The sequence below is a fragment of the Heterodontus francisci genome, unplaced genomic scaffold (assembly GCF_036365525.1).
Source record: "Heterodontus francisci isolate sHetFra1 unplaced genomic scaffold, sHetFra1.hap1 HAP1_SCAFFOLD_879, whole genome shotgun sequence".
NCBI classification, from domain to species: domain Eukaryota; kingdom Metazoa; phylum Chordata; class Chondrichthyes; order Heterodontiformes; family Heterodontidae; genus Heterodontus; species Heterodontus francisci.
In genome coordinates, this window is record NW_027141200.1 from 118,193 (window position 1) to 130,487 (window position 12,295).

The 12,295-nt window shown below is 43.9% G+C and overlaps 1 non-coding gene across 1 annotated transcript; it reads right to left on the minus strand.

Annotated features, from left to right (window-relative positions):
* Positions 1–1,229: 1,229 nt before the first annotated feature.
* Positions 1,230–1,303, minus strand: trnat-agu (transfer RNA threonine (anticodon AGU)). Its single transcript has one exon. It is a non-coding gene; the product is annotated as a tRNA-Thr (tRNA).
* Between the last annotated feature and the right edge of the window lie 10,992 nt (positions 1,304–12,295).

The window sequence follows — 12,295 nt, forward strand, 5'->3', positions numbered from 1 at the left end:
GAGAAACTGATGGGAAGAAGGAAGAAAAGAAAGGATGGATCTGTTCACTTTTTTCAGTTTTTTCACTGGTCCATCAAAGCTGAATTAAAAAAAGATGCAAAAAACAGAGAATTTCACCAAAAATTGAGATTAAATGCTGCCGAAACCTTGAATTGAAGGATGCCCCAACAGATCACCTGTTTAACTGTCTCCTCACTGGGGGATTTCAATCAATGAGCAATATTATTCTCTACTTTTCTTTTGTTGAATGAAACCACTACTGTCACTTGGAGTTAATATCCCTGTGTTCCAACTCCTGAATAATAAAATTGTGAGTTTCGTGATATTTTCTGGACACATTTCCTGCTGAAAGAACGAAGAACTCTTTTCTAATTTACACAATACTATATACACACTCATCAAGCCTCCGAAACTAGCATCCTTGGTGCTGCTCTCTCCTCCCAAACCTCATCTCATGTGACTGTTACATCATCACTCTGATTGTGGGAGGGGTTAATCCCACTGTCTTCAGCATTAACCCTTTACATACTCATACTGCACTGTCTGTCCAAAAAAATCGGTGGAGGGAACTTGAATTATCAAAACAGCAACAGCTGCCAGTTGAAAATCAACTCAACCCATCAGAGAGAGACTGTCAGAGAACTTCCTGCATCCAGTCCTGACCCTGTCACATTAAGCAGCTGCTCAGCCAGACCCCACTCTCATCAACACTGAACATTTTTACTGAGACCCTTCAAATACTGTTTATAAAAGGCCGCAAAGATCAAAGTTCACACAGTTGTATTAAATGCAACAAAGTTTAATATCTTCTCACCGTTTCTCGGTAACCACATGAGACATAGGTTTTCTTATTTGGTTCCTTTGATTTTTCTTGTTCCTGACTGACAAATATTCCAAACCTCAGATAAACCCTCCCACTTGCGTCATGTCCCTGTCTCGGTTAAAAGCAACACATAATGACACAAACACTCTCCTTCAGTGAGATTAATATCAAGCTGTTTTCCAGGTTGAATGGAACTGTGAACAAATTTATGTCAAAGAAGTTACCTTTGATGTATCAGCACTAGAATTCTGTACAAGGAGGAACAGCCATTCCAAAATCATATCCTTCACAAAGGCTGTTTTTTTTATGTGATTGAAATTCATCATGTATTTTGAATTAAAGTTCAAAAGACACCGACGTTAGTGTTGATAATGAAACTTTTCAACCATGTTGCTACGGTGAAATAAGGCTCTGCTGGGAGTTGAACCCAGGATCTCCTGTTTACTAGACAGGTGCTTTAACCAACTAAGCTACAGAGCCAGATCACAAATGTGTGTGTAATTGAAATCAGAGGAAGGTCTTGTAGAGAGTGGGCAGGCTTTGGCGAGTCAAGAGCTGAGTTCGTCACGGCAGAGTTCCCAGCCTCTGACTCGCTCTTGTAGTTGTAGCTGTAGTTGTAATTGTAATAGGCAACCGTCCGTATCGGAAGACGATGGGCTACGCCCGGGGTGTACGTCACTTCTGTATTAAACATAGTTTGTTGTGGCTGTAGAGGATGACTCGTGAGTGACAATCCCTTCCGCAGCTGGTACAGATGAATATCATTGGCCCGAGGTCGACTGATAATTTTTCCTTCCTCTGACCTCTCTTTCCCACCATCTGGTCATTTCTTTTGTCCTCTGCTTTTCCCATGGTCTTCCTGAATGCCTTTCTCCAGGAATTCCAGTCAGCAGGAAGGACTTCCCATGCATCGACTCCAATCCCAGTCAGCTTGAGATCTCGCTTTGCAGATGTCCTTGTATCACAGACGTGGGTGACCTGTTGGTCTCATGCTGATAGCAAGCTGACCAAAGAGCATGTCTTTGGCAAAGCGACCGTCATCCATTCAGCACACATGACCCAGTCAACAGAGTCACCGCTGACTCAAGAGGGCAAACATGCTGCAGATCCCTGCACGCTGGTGTACTTCCTCATTCGGCACTCTGTCCTGCCAGGAGATGCCCAATATCCATCTGAGACAGCGGAGGTGGAAGCTGTTCGGCTGCTTTTCTTGGCTTGTATAAGTTGTTGATGCTTCTCTACTATAAAGGAGGGTGCTGAGAACACAAGCCTGTTACACGCAGAGCTTCACATTTTCGATCAGTTTGCTGTCGGTTCACACTCGTCTTCTCAACTTTGACATGACAGCTGCAACATTGACAATCCTGGTGCTGATTTCAGTATCAAGGGACAGATTGCTGGTGATTGTTGATCCAAGGTATGTGAAGCTGTTGACAACCTCCAAAGTGAGGTTGTCGATGTTGATGGAAGGTGGAGTCTCTGCGTCCTGGCCCATAACTTTGATCTTCCTGATGCTGATCGCCAGTCCAAATTCCTTGCAGGCCAGGGAGAACCGATATACAAGCTGCTGTTAATGAACTTCATTATGGGATGTCAGCACAGCGTCATCAGCAAACAGCAACTCACAGACCAAGAACTGACTCATTTTGGTCTTGGTGCGCAGTCTTGCCAAGATGAACAGCTTGTCATCAGCTCTGGTATGCAGGTGGACACCCCCATCTGAGTCACTGAAAGTTTAAAATAGCAGCATGGAGAAGAATATGCCAATTGTAAAGGATGTGAGCTATGAGGAGGTTACAAGGAGGCTTCCAGGGGACTTGGACAGGATAAGTGAATGAAATGACAGATGGAATATAATGTGAATAAATGTGAAGTTATCCACTTTGGTAGAATAAACAGAAAGACAGAATATTTCTTAAATGGTGAGAGGTTGGGAAGTGTTGATGTCCAAAGGGACCTGGGTGTCCTTGTTCATGAGACACTAAAAGCTCGCATGCAGGTGCAGCAATCAATTAGGAAGGCAAATGGTATGTTGGCCTTAACACAAGGGGTCATGAGTACAGGAATAAAGATGTCTGCTGCAATTGTATAGAGCCTTGGTGAGATCGTGCTGGAGTATTATGTACAGTTTTGGTTTCCTTATCTAAGGAAGGATATACTTGCCACAGAGGGAGTGCAACGGAGGGTCGCCAGACTAATCCCTGGGATAGTGGGATTGTCTTATGAGGAAACTGGGCTTGTATTCCTTAAAGTTTCATTTAAAAGGCCATTTAAAACTGAGATAGGGTGGAATTTCTTCACTCAGAGGGTGGTGAATCTTTGGAATTCTCTACCTCAGGGGTTTGTGAAAGTTCAATCATTGAGCATGTTCAGGACAGAAATTGATAGAAATCTTGATACTCATGACATCAAGGGATATGGGGCGAGCGAGGGAAAGCAGTGTTGAGGTAAATGATCAGCAAGGATGCAATTGAATGACAGAACAGGCTCGACAGGTTAAACTTCCTCCTCCTACGTTCCGAAGAGAGTTGTCACCAGGACACAGCCCTGTTTTACCCCACTGCTAATCGTGAAAGTGTCTGATGTTGCTCCATTGTAACTGACGGAACTGTGCATGTTCTCGTGGAAAGAAGAGATGACGCCCAAGAGTTTAGGAGGGCAGCTTATTTTCCACAGCAGTTTGAACAGTCTGTCTCTGCTAACAAGATCGAAGGCCTTGGTGATGTCTATAAAGACAATGTAGAGTGGTCTGTACTGTTCACAGTACTTCTCCTGTAACTGCCCAAGTGAGTTGGTAGAGGTTGCGGGTATGGAAGGTGCTGTCTAAGGAACCTTGGTGTGTCGAATTCCTTCATATGTCCCTCTAGCATCCCCCAGATTCAGCGGCAGATTGTATGCTGTTGCAGAGTTTTAACCAGTATTGATTGGTGCAGTGCCGAGCAGTCTGCAGAGACTTGTTTCTGGCAGCTCTGAGAGCCTCTAGAGTTTGTTTGCTGGAGACTTGTTTGTAGTTCATGAGGGCTCTCTTCTTAGTTGCAGTAACTGACTCCATTTCAGTCCAATAAGCCTCAAACCAGTCAGCATTCCTCCCATCTCTTTTCCCATACACAGCGAGTGCAGAGTAAAATATGATGGCGTGCAGATGATTCCACTTTGATACCACACCGAGGCCTTGGGCGTTTTCTAAAAGAACCTGATCTAGGATGTTGAGGAACTCCTGGGTCCCTTCTGGATCAGTGGTTCGGCTAGTGTTGATCCGAGAACGACCTTTCTTCTTGGATGGGTGAAGCTTCCTTGGCTGAAGCCTGACCTTGCTACACACTAGGGAGTGATCAGTGTCACAGTCAGCGCTGTGATAGCTACGTGTGATGAGGATACTGCTGAGGGTGGTATGTCTGGTGATGATAAGTTCTAGCTGGTGCCAGTGGCATGATCTCGGACGTCTCCAGGACACCTTGTGGCACAGCTTGACCTGGAAGTAGCTGTTCGTCACACAGAGTCCATGGTAACAGCATAGCTCCGGAAACTTCTGTCCATTTTTGTTCATCTTGCTAATCCCCTGGTGCCCTATGCTCATTGGCCAAGCTGTAGTCAGTACCCAAGCTTGCGTTGAAATCCCCGAGAAGGTATAGTCCCTCGTGCTGGGAATTCTACTGATGGCAGTGTCAAGTGTCTCATAGAATTGATCCTTGACATCTGGGGTGGAGGTGAGTGTCGGGACATAGATGCACATGAGATTAACTGGGCCCGCGCTTGTTGACAAGTGAAGGGTAAGAAGTCTCTCTGAGCCAACAGTGGGGGGTTCACTCATTGCAAGTAGCATGTTTTTTACTGTGAAACCCACTCCATGCTCACGAGTTGCCTCTTGGGCTTTCCCCTGTCAGAAGAAGGTGTAGTATTTCTCTTTGAGGCGTCCACTTTGAATGAGTCTAGTTTCTTGCAGCACAGCAATGTCCACATTGAGCCTTGTGAGTTCCTTGTCAATCACAGCTGTCTTGTGTGTGCTATCAACCTGCAGAAGGTTGTCATTAAGGCCAGGACACATGGTCCTTACATTCCAGCTTGTGATGCGAAGCACTGGTGTCTTCTTTGTTGAGTTTGTCTTGCCTGGTGCATAGATTATCAATCCGCCAGTTGAGAGATATCTCTCTAAGCTCCAAGCACCCATTGAAGAAAGTAGGTCGTGGCAGGACAGCACCTAACTGACTGGGGGCTGCACAGCTTGGAGTAGGTGGTAGTTATCCAATGAGACGCGATGATCTCTCCCACGGTCAAAAGTAACCCCTGGTGCTCATACTCTACACCAATTGAGTGAGAGCTTATAATTGGTAACTGTTTCTTCCCATGTTTTGCTAATGTTTAACCACAAAGCTGGAGTATCCTCTCCTGGGCAAATAGTATGGAGACACTGAGGATCAGGACACCCTCTCAGCATTGCTAGTATTGTCCAAAGGAAAGGAAACAGCACTGTTTGGTACCAGCTCTGCTGCAGCAGTTGCTGGAAAACTACCTGACAAGTAACAGGTAACCGCCTACGGGACTCCACTCCGGATTTAGTTTAGAGATGCAGCACTGAAACAGGCCCTTCGGCCCACCGAGTCTGTGCCGACCATCAACCACCCATTTATACTAATCCTACACTAATCCCATATTCCTACCACATCCCCACCTGTCCCTATATTTTCCCTACCACCTACCTATACTAGGGGCAATTTCTAATGGCCAATGTTCCTATCAACCTGCAAGTCTTTGGCATGTGGGAGGAAACCGGAGCACCCGGAGAAAACCCACGCAGACACAGGGAGAACTTGCAAACTCCACACAGGCAGTACCAAGAATTGAACCCGGGTCGCTGGAGCTGTGATGCTGCGGTGCTAACCACTGAGCCACTGTCCAAGTTTACTCCCTGAGCCTTCTTCTCTCTCAAGACATCCACAGGGAAGTGAGACTTTTTGCCCATAGCTGGGGCTCTGTTTCTTGGCATCAGGATGGAACCACACGCCAGTTATCCTGCATGACATGCACAAGGATATCACACACTGCCCCATCCCTGTGACAGCTCAGAGAGATCCCCTGATGATAATGCACCCCACAGGAAAATCACAAACAGCCCCCTCCCGAGGACAGCTCAGGGTCAGATACTGCACACACTGCAACAACAGTGACATTACTGTATTAGTCCCTCCATTCTGAAAAACAAGCATTCACCCTACTTTATGCTTTCCGTCTCTCAGCCAATTTTGTATCCACGCTGCCACTGCCTCTTTAATCCCATCTGCTCAAATTTTGTTAACAAGTCTATTTTATGGTACTTTTTCAAACACAATTTTGAAGTGCAGACACACACCACCAACCTCACCACCCTGGTCAACTCTCTGTGAAATTTCATCAAAGAAATTAATTCATTAATTAATTCATACACAATCTTCTGTTAACCAATCTGTACTGGCTGTCATTTATTAGCCCATGTTCTACCAAGTGACAGTTAATTTTCTCCTGGATAATTGTCTCGAAAAGTTTCCCCACCACTGACATTTGACGAACTGGTCTGTAGTTCCTGGGTTTATCTCTGTTTTTAAACAGGGCTGTAAAATTCGCAATCCTTGCAGACTTATCTTTCAGTTCTGGAAAGTCTATTGTGGACAATTTCTTTGGGCATGACTTTAACCAATTAAAGCAACAGGATACTTGATTAATAAGTCCAGAACATTTATTGAGAGTAAAATAGTACTTAATAATTGGAAGTAAAATTATCTTGAACAAACTTGGGGAATATAACTTGACAGCTCTAGCAGGTGTGTGGACTGGTCGAGCTTGGTCTCGGTCCTCTTTGTCCAGTCTAGATCCCTCAACAGGTGGAGAACTTGGTTGATGATCTGAGCCTTTACCCCTGAGGTCTTCTAGTGGTCCTGCACACTGAAACCTTACAAGTTCCCTACTTTTAACCCCTGGATGGCCATCATACCACCATGTAAAATAATAATTGGTCTGAGCTGTTGCTCGGTACATTTAATTAATGTATTCCACTAACAGCCAACTGTCCTCAGAATCTCAGACATGAGTACAATGGAGTGGTTTCACACTGTCTCCCAATCTGATCTGAAACAAGTTTCCTGTTCATTAAATCGAGACTCTTGAAAATGCTGGAAATACTCAGCAGGTCTGACAGCATCTGTGGAGAGAGAAACAGAGTTAACGTTTCAGATCTGTGATCTTTCATCAGAACTGGGCTGAAATTGTCTGAGGGACTGAGATTGTGGAATCAATTTCTGGGTCAAAAACATTGTACTCTCTCAGGATGGGAAGATGGTGATTATTAAGTACAGTGCAAGAATATAGATGCTTTTACATTATTTGAATCAACATTGATTTAAACCTTGTGCTCACGAAACCTATCTTTTGATCAAAATGACACTGATAACAATGGAAAAAGCAACACATACATTTCACGACCACAGGACTTTGTAAAGCCTTTTACAGCCAATGAAGGACTTTCCAAGTGTAGTCACTGTACAGTACAATACAATACCCTACAATAAGGATATTTCACATTCGAGTCACGCAAGTCCCAGGCGATGACCATCTCAAACAAGAGAGAATCTAACCATCTCCCCTTGACATTCAACAGCATTACGATTGCTGAATCCCCCACTATCAACATCCTGGGGGTTACCATTGACCAGAAACTGAACTGCAGTAGCCATATAAATATCATGGCTACAAGAGCAGGTCAGACACTAGGAATCCTGTGGCGAGTAACTCACCTCCTGACTCCCCAAAGCCTGTCCCCTATCTACAAGGCACAAGTCAGGAGTGTGATGCAATACTCTACATTGCTTGGATAGGTGCAGCTCCAACAACACTTAAGAAGCTCAACGTCATCCAGGACAAAGCAGCCCGCTTGATTGGCGCCTCATTCACTATATTCACTCTCTCTATCACCAACGCACAGCGTGCACCATCCACAAGATGCACTGCAGCAACGCAGCAAGCCTCCTGACACAGCACCTTCCAAACCCATGACTTCTATCACCTCGAAGGACAAGGGCAGCAGATGCATGGGAACACCACCACCTGCAAGTTCCCCTCTGAGCCACACACCATCCTGGAATTGGAACTATATCACCGTTCCTTCACTGTGACTGGGTCAAAATCCTGGAACTCCCTTCCTAACAGCACCACATCGACTGCAGTGGTTCAAGAAGGCAGCTCACCACCACCTTCTCGAGGGAATTAGGGATGGGCAATAAATGCAATAAATAAAAATAAAATCAATAAAAAATGACATTATCCTGTAATCCCCAAAAGTAGAAAATACATATGAAAATGAAAATAGAATAAAGCACAGTCAGCATGGATTTCACAAAGAAAGACTTGATTAACCTTAACTTTGAAGAATCAACAGCAAGAGTAATACAGCAGATGAAGAAGAGTTTAAGTTAATAAAGCCTCATCCTTTTAAGTGCTTGAACCAAGAAATTGTGGGTTAGCAAACAAGCACACTAACTGACAGAGCTGGGTGTTGAGCCTTCTCGATTCCCCTAAAGCAGGGTGTTAATGAGTTAAATCTTCAGGTTGCTGCAACCAGAATAGCCATTGTCCACGATCAGTTTTACTGTTATAAATAAAGATGGAACATTCATTGTGAATCTATAGAAACAGTCTGGTCCTGCACACTGCAGACACATCCACGTCATCACCAACCAACTCTCCTATAATTGATGCAGTTATTTGACTTTTCCCCATTAGCTCCATGGAATTAATTTTGAAAGATTTTAAATTCCAAGAAGTTTTGTTAATATTCAGCCCTTGAGAAGATATCATTCCCTGGCCACAGTGGAGAGAGCATTGAATATAAAACAGTAGACTACCAGGTAACACAGTGAAAGCTTATCAGCTAATCTATAATTACTTACTTTTCTTATTTTTGCTCTTGCTATTCGGTTTTTCATCCTTTTCAGTTCCTGACTGTGGATATTATTGTGATTAAATGTGAAAAGATGCACTGTGTCTCAGCCCCGCTATATTGACTCTTTCTCTGTACAGTGCTGCATACACTCAGATACTGACAGTGTCTCTCCCTCCCTCAATTTTCCAGCCCTGACATTGCAGAAAGTGCTGTTCAAAGTTACACATTCTGACTGTTTGCAGTTGATTAGTGAGAGATTATTAACGTATCCTTCTGCAGCGCTGCCTCGGTTAATAACAGCAGATCTAAGTCACATTTCAGATACAGAAACAGATGCATCAATTATTCACTCTTTCCCAGAGTGAGTGAGGCCGGGACAAGCAGCAACATTCCAGCCCCACACTCTGCAATTACCCAGCACCAGTGGAAAGCAGTGAATACAGATTCAATCAGTGGGTTAATGTCCATTACAGGGATGCAAGATTCCACAGCCCAGGACAAACATCCCCATACACCGAGAACAAGCTCAGGAAAACCCGGGGGAGTTAATATCCCAATCACTGAGCATTCCAGTCACATTGAACAAGTTCCAGAACTGAGTGAACCTTTCAAAGTACAGAAGCGATGACGAGGTCAAAAAGGTCTGAACAGTTGAGGTGACTGAGCGGTTTCAGCTTCTCTGTTCAGGTTGCAGCTTTCACTGGAGGCATGTGTTTTAATCCCACTTCTGACAACTTGATTTTCAGTTACTTTGCAGAGTTTCCTTGAAGGTTTGAGGTAGAGTAAATACTGAGGAACTGTTTCTAACTGCTGAACGGTCAATAACCGAAGGTTACAGATTTAAAGTGACTCACAAAACCAGAAGGAACATGAGGAAAAATTCATTTCTGCAACATGTGGTTAGGATTTCAGTTATGTGGATAGATTGGAGAAGTTGGGGTTGTTCTCCTTAGAGAGGAGATTTGATAGAGGTGTTCACAATCATGAGGGGTCGTGACAGACCAGATAGAGAGAAACTGTTGGTAGAAGGATTGAGACTCAGGTAAAAGCTGTGGCTCAGTTGGTCACACTCACCTCGAAATCACAAGCTTCTGGGTTCAGAGTTCACAGATGACACTCCAGTACAGCACTGAGGGTGTTGAAGGTGTTGCCTTTCAGGTGTGATGTTAAACCAAGACCTGGTCTGCATGTTTGGGTGAATGTAAAAGATCCCATGCTGCAATTTCAAACAAGTGAAGAGCAATTCTCCCTGGTGTTGTGATCAATATTTGCCCCTCAATCAGATCAGTTGGTCATTATCACATTGCTGTTTGTGGGTATCAGCTGCTGCATTTCTGACATTACAACAGTGATTACACTTCAAAAGTATTTCATTGTCTACAAAGTGCTTTGATATATCCAGTGGTCAGGAAAGGTGCTATATAAATGCAAGTCTTTTCTTTCTTTATCACAACACATTGCTGTGCAAACAATGGTTCCTCATGTCACCTCTGGTTCTTCTGCCAATCACCTGATATCTGTGTCCTCTGCTTACTGACCCTTTTACCACTGGAAACAGTTTCTCCTTATTTAAACTATTGAAAACCTCCATGATTTTGAACAAATGTGTCAAATCTCTTCTGAATTTTCTCTGCTGCAAGGAGAACAACCCCAGCTTCTCCAATCTCTCCACATAACTGAAATCCCTCACCCTGCTACCATTGTGGTAAATCTCTTTTTTATTCTTTCCTGGGTTGTGGGCACTGCTAACACAATGTGATTCCTGTCAATGCAGCGGCCCGCTGACATCATCGGAGAGCGCCAAGCTGCACATAGGCACAGCTACATCTTGCCAGGGTTAAGTGGCACATGCACAGGATGATGTCATGGCTCAGCACCAACATCATCGCATCTCCGCCCATGGTCCACCTTCGCACATTCACGCTAAAGCGTCATCGGGTATCCAGCCTCTCACTCAGCTGGAGGAAGCCATTTCAACACTCCCCCCTCCTCTCATGCTCACATCTCTGTCCTGGGATTGCTGCAGTGTTCCAGTGAACATCAACGCAAGCTCGAGGAACAGCATCTCATCTTCCGATTAGGCACACTACAGCCTGCCGGACTGAACATTGAGTTCAATAATTTCAGAGAATGACAGCCCCCCATTTTACTTTCATTTTTAGTTGTTTTTTCTTTTTTCTTCTTTTTTGCTTTTTTACATTTTTTACAACCTTTTATATTGCATTTATTTCATTTCATCTTAGTTTATTCAGTTTGCTTACCCACTGTTTTTTTTCTGGTTTGCACTTGCTGCTGTTCAATATTCAGTCCGTTAACACCTATTCTGTACTAATGCTTTGTCTTTCAACACATCATTAACATATTGTTTGCCTTTTCTCCATGACCTTTTGGTCAGCTATGTGGCCTTGTCCTACCTGCACCTTCTCCTTTGTTATCTCTTGCCCCACCCCCACCTCACTTGCTTATAACCTGTGACATTTTTAATATTTGTCAGTTCCGAAGAAGGGTCAGTGACCCGAAACGTTAACTCTGCTTCTCTTTCCACAGATGCTGCCAGACCTGCTGAGTGGTTCCAGTATTTCTTGTTTTTATTCCAGAAAATATTTGTTTGCTGCAAAAAGTACATGGCAGGTAAAATGAAATGGAAGGGTTGTGAGGCAATTCATTCCTGCACTGAAGGAAACTGATCTCCTTTGCAATCTTTGTATTGTTGACTTGGTGCTGTTTTTGAACTGTTTTGTAATGTATCTTTTTATAGTTTTTTTAACGAATAAAGTATATGTTGGAAATTTAAAAAAAAGCTCAGAGAAGGTTCACTAGATTTATTCCTGTGATGAAGGGGTTGTCTTGTGAGGAGGATTGAGCAGGTTGGACCTATCCTGATTGGAGTTTAGAAACATGAGAGGTGATCGTATTGAGACATATAAGATTCTGAAGGGTCTTGACAGGGTAGATGCTGAGAGGATGTTTCCCCTCGTGGTGGAATCTAGAACTAGGGGACACAGTTTCAGAATTAGGGATTTTCCATTTAAGAAGGAAATGAGGAGGAATTTCTTCTCTCAGACAGTCATTCATCTTTGGATTTTTATCTACAAGGAAGTCAAGGGTTATGGGGGGCAGGCAAGAAAGTGGGGTTGATGCCATGATCAGATCAGCCATGATCCTATTGAATGGCGGAGAAGGCTCGAGGGGCCAAATGGCCTCCTCCTGCTACTATTTCTGTTCTTATGATCTCATTGCAGCTTGTTCCAAATAGAGACAAAAGAGTGGAATTCCAGAGGAGAGGTGAGAGTAATTACCCTTGAGTAAGTGTGGCATAAAGGATCCCTAGCAAAATTGAAATCAATGGGAATCAGGGGAAAACTGTCCACTTGTTGGAGTCCTACCTAGCACAAAGCAAGATGATTATGGTTGGTGGAGGCCGATCATCTCAATCCAGGACATTGCCTCAGGAGTTTCTGAGGGTAGTGTCCTAGGCTCAACCATCCTCAGCTCTTTCATTAATGAGTTTCCCCTCAGCTTAAGTCAGAAGTGGGAATGTTAGGTGATGATTCACAACTCCT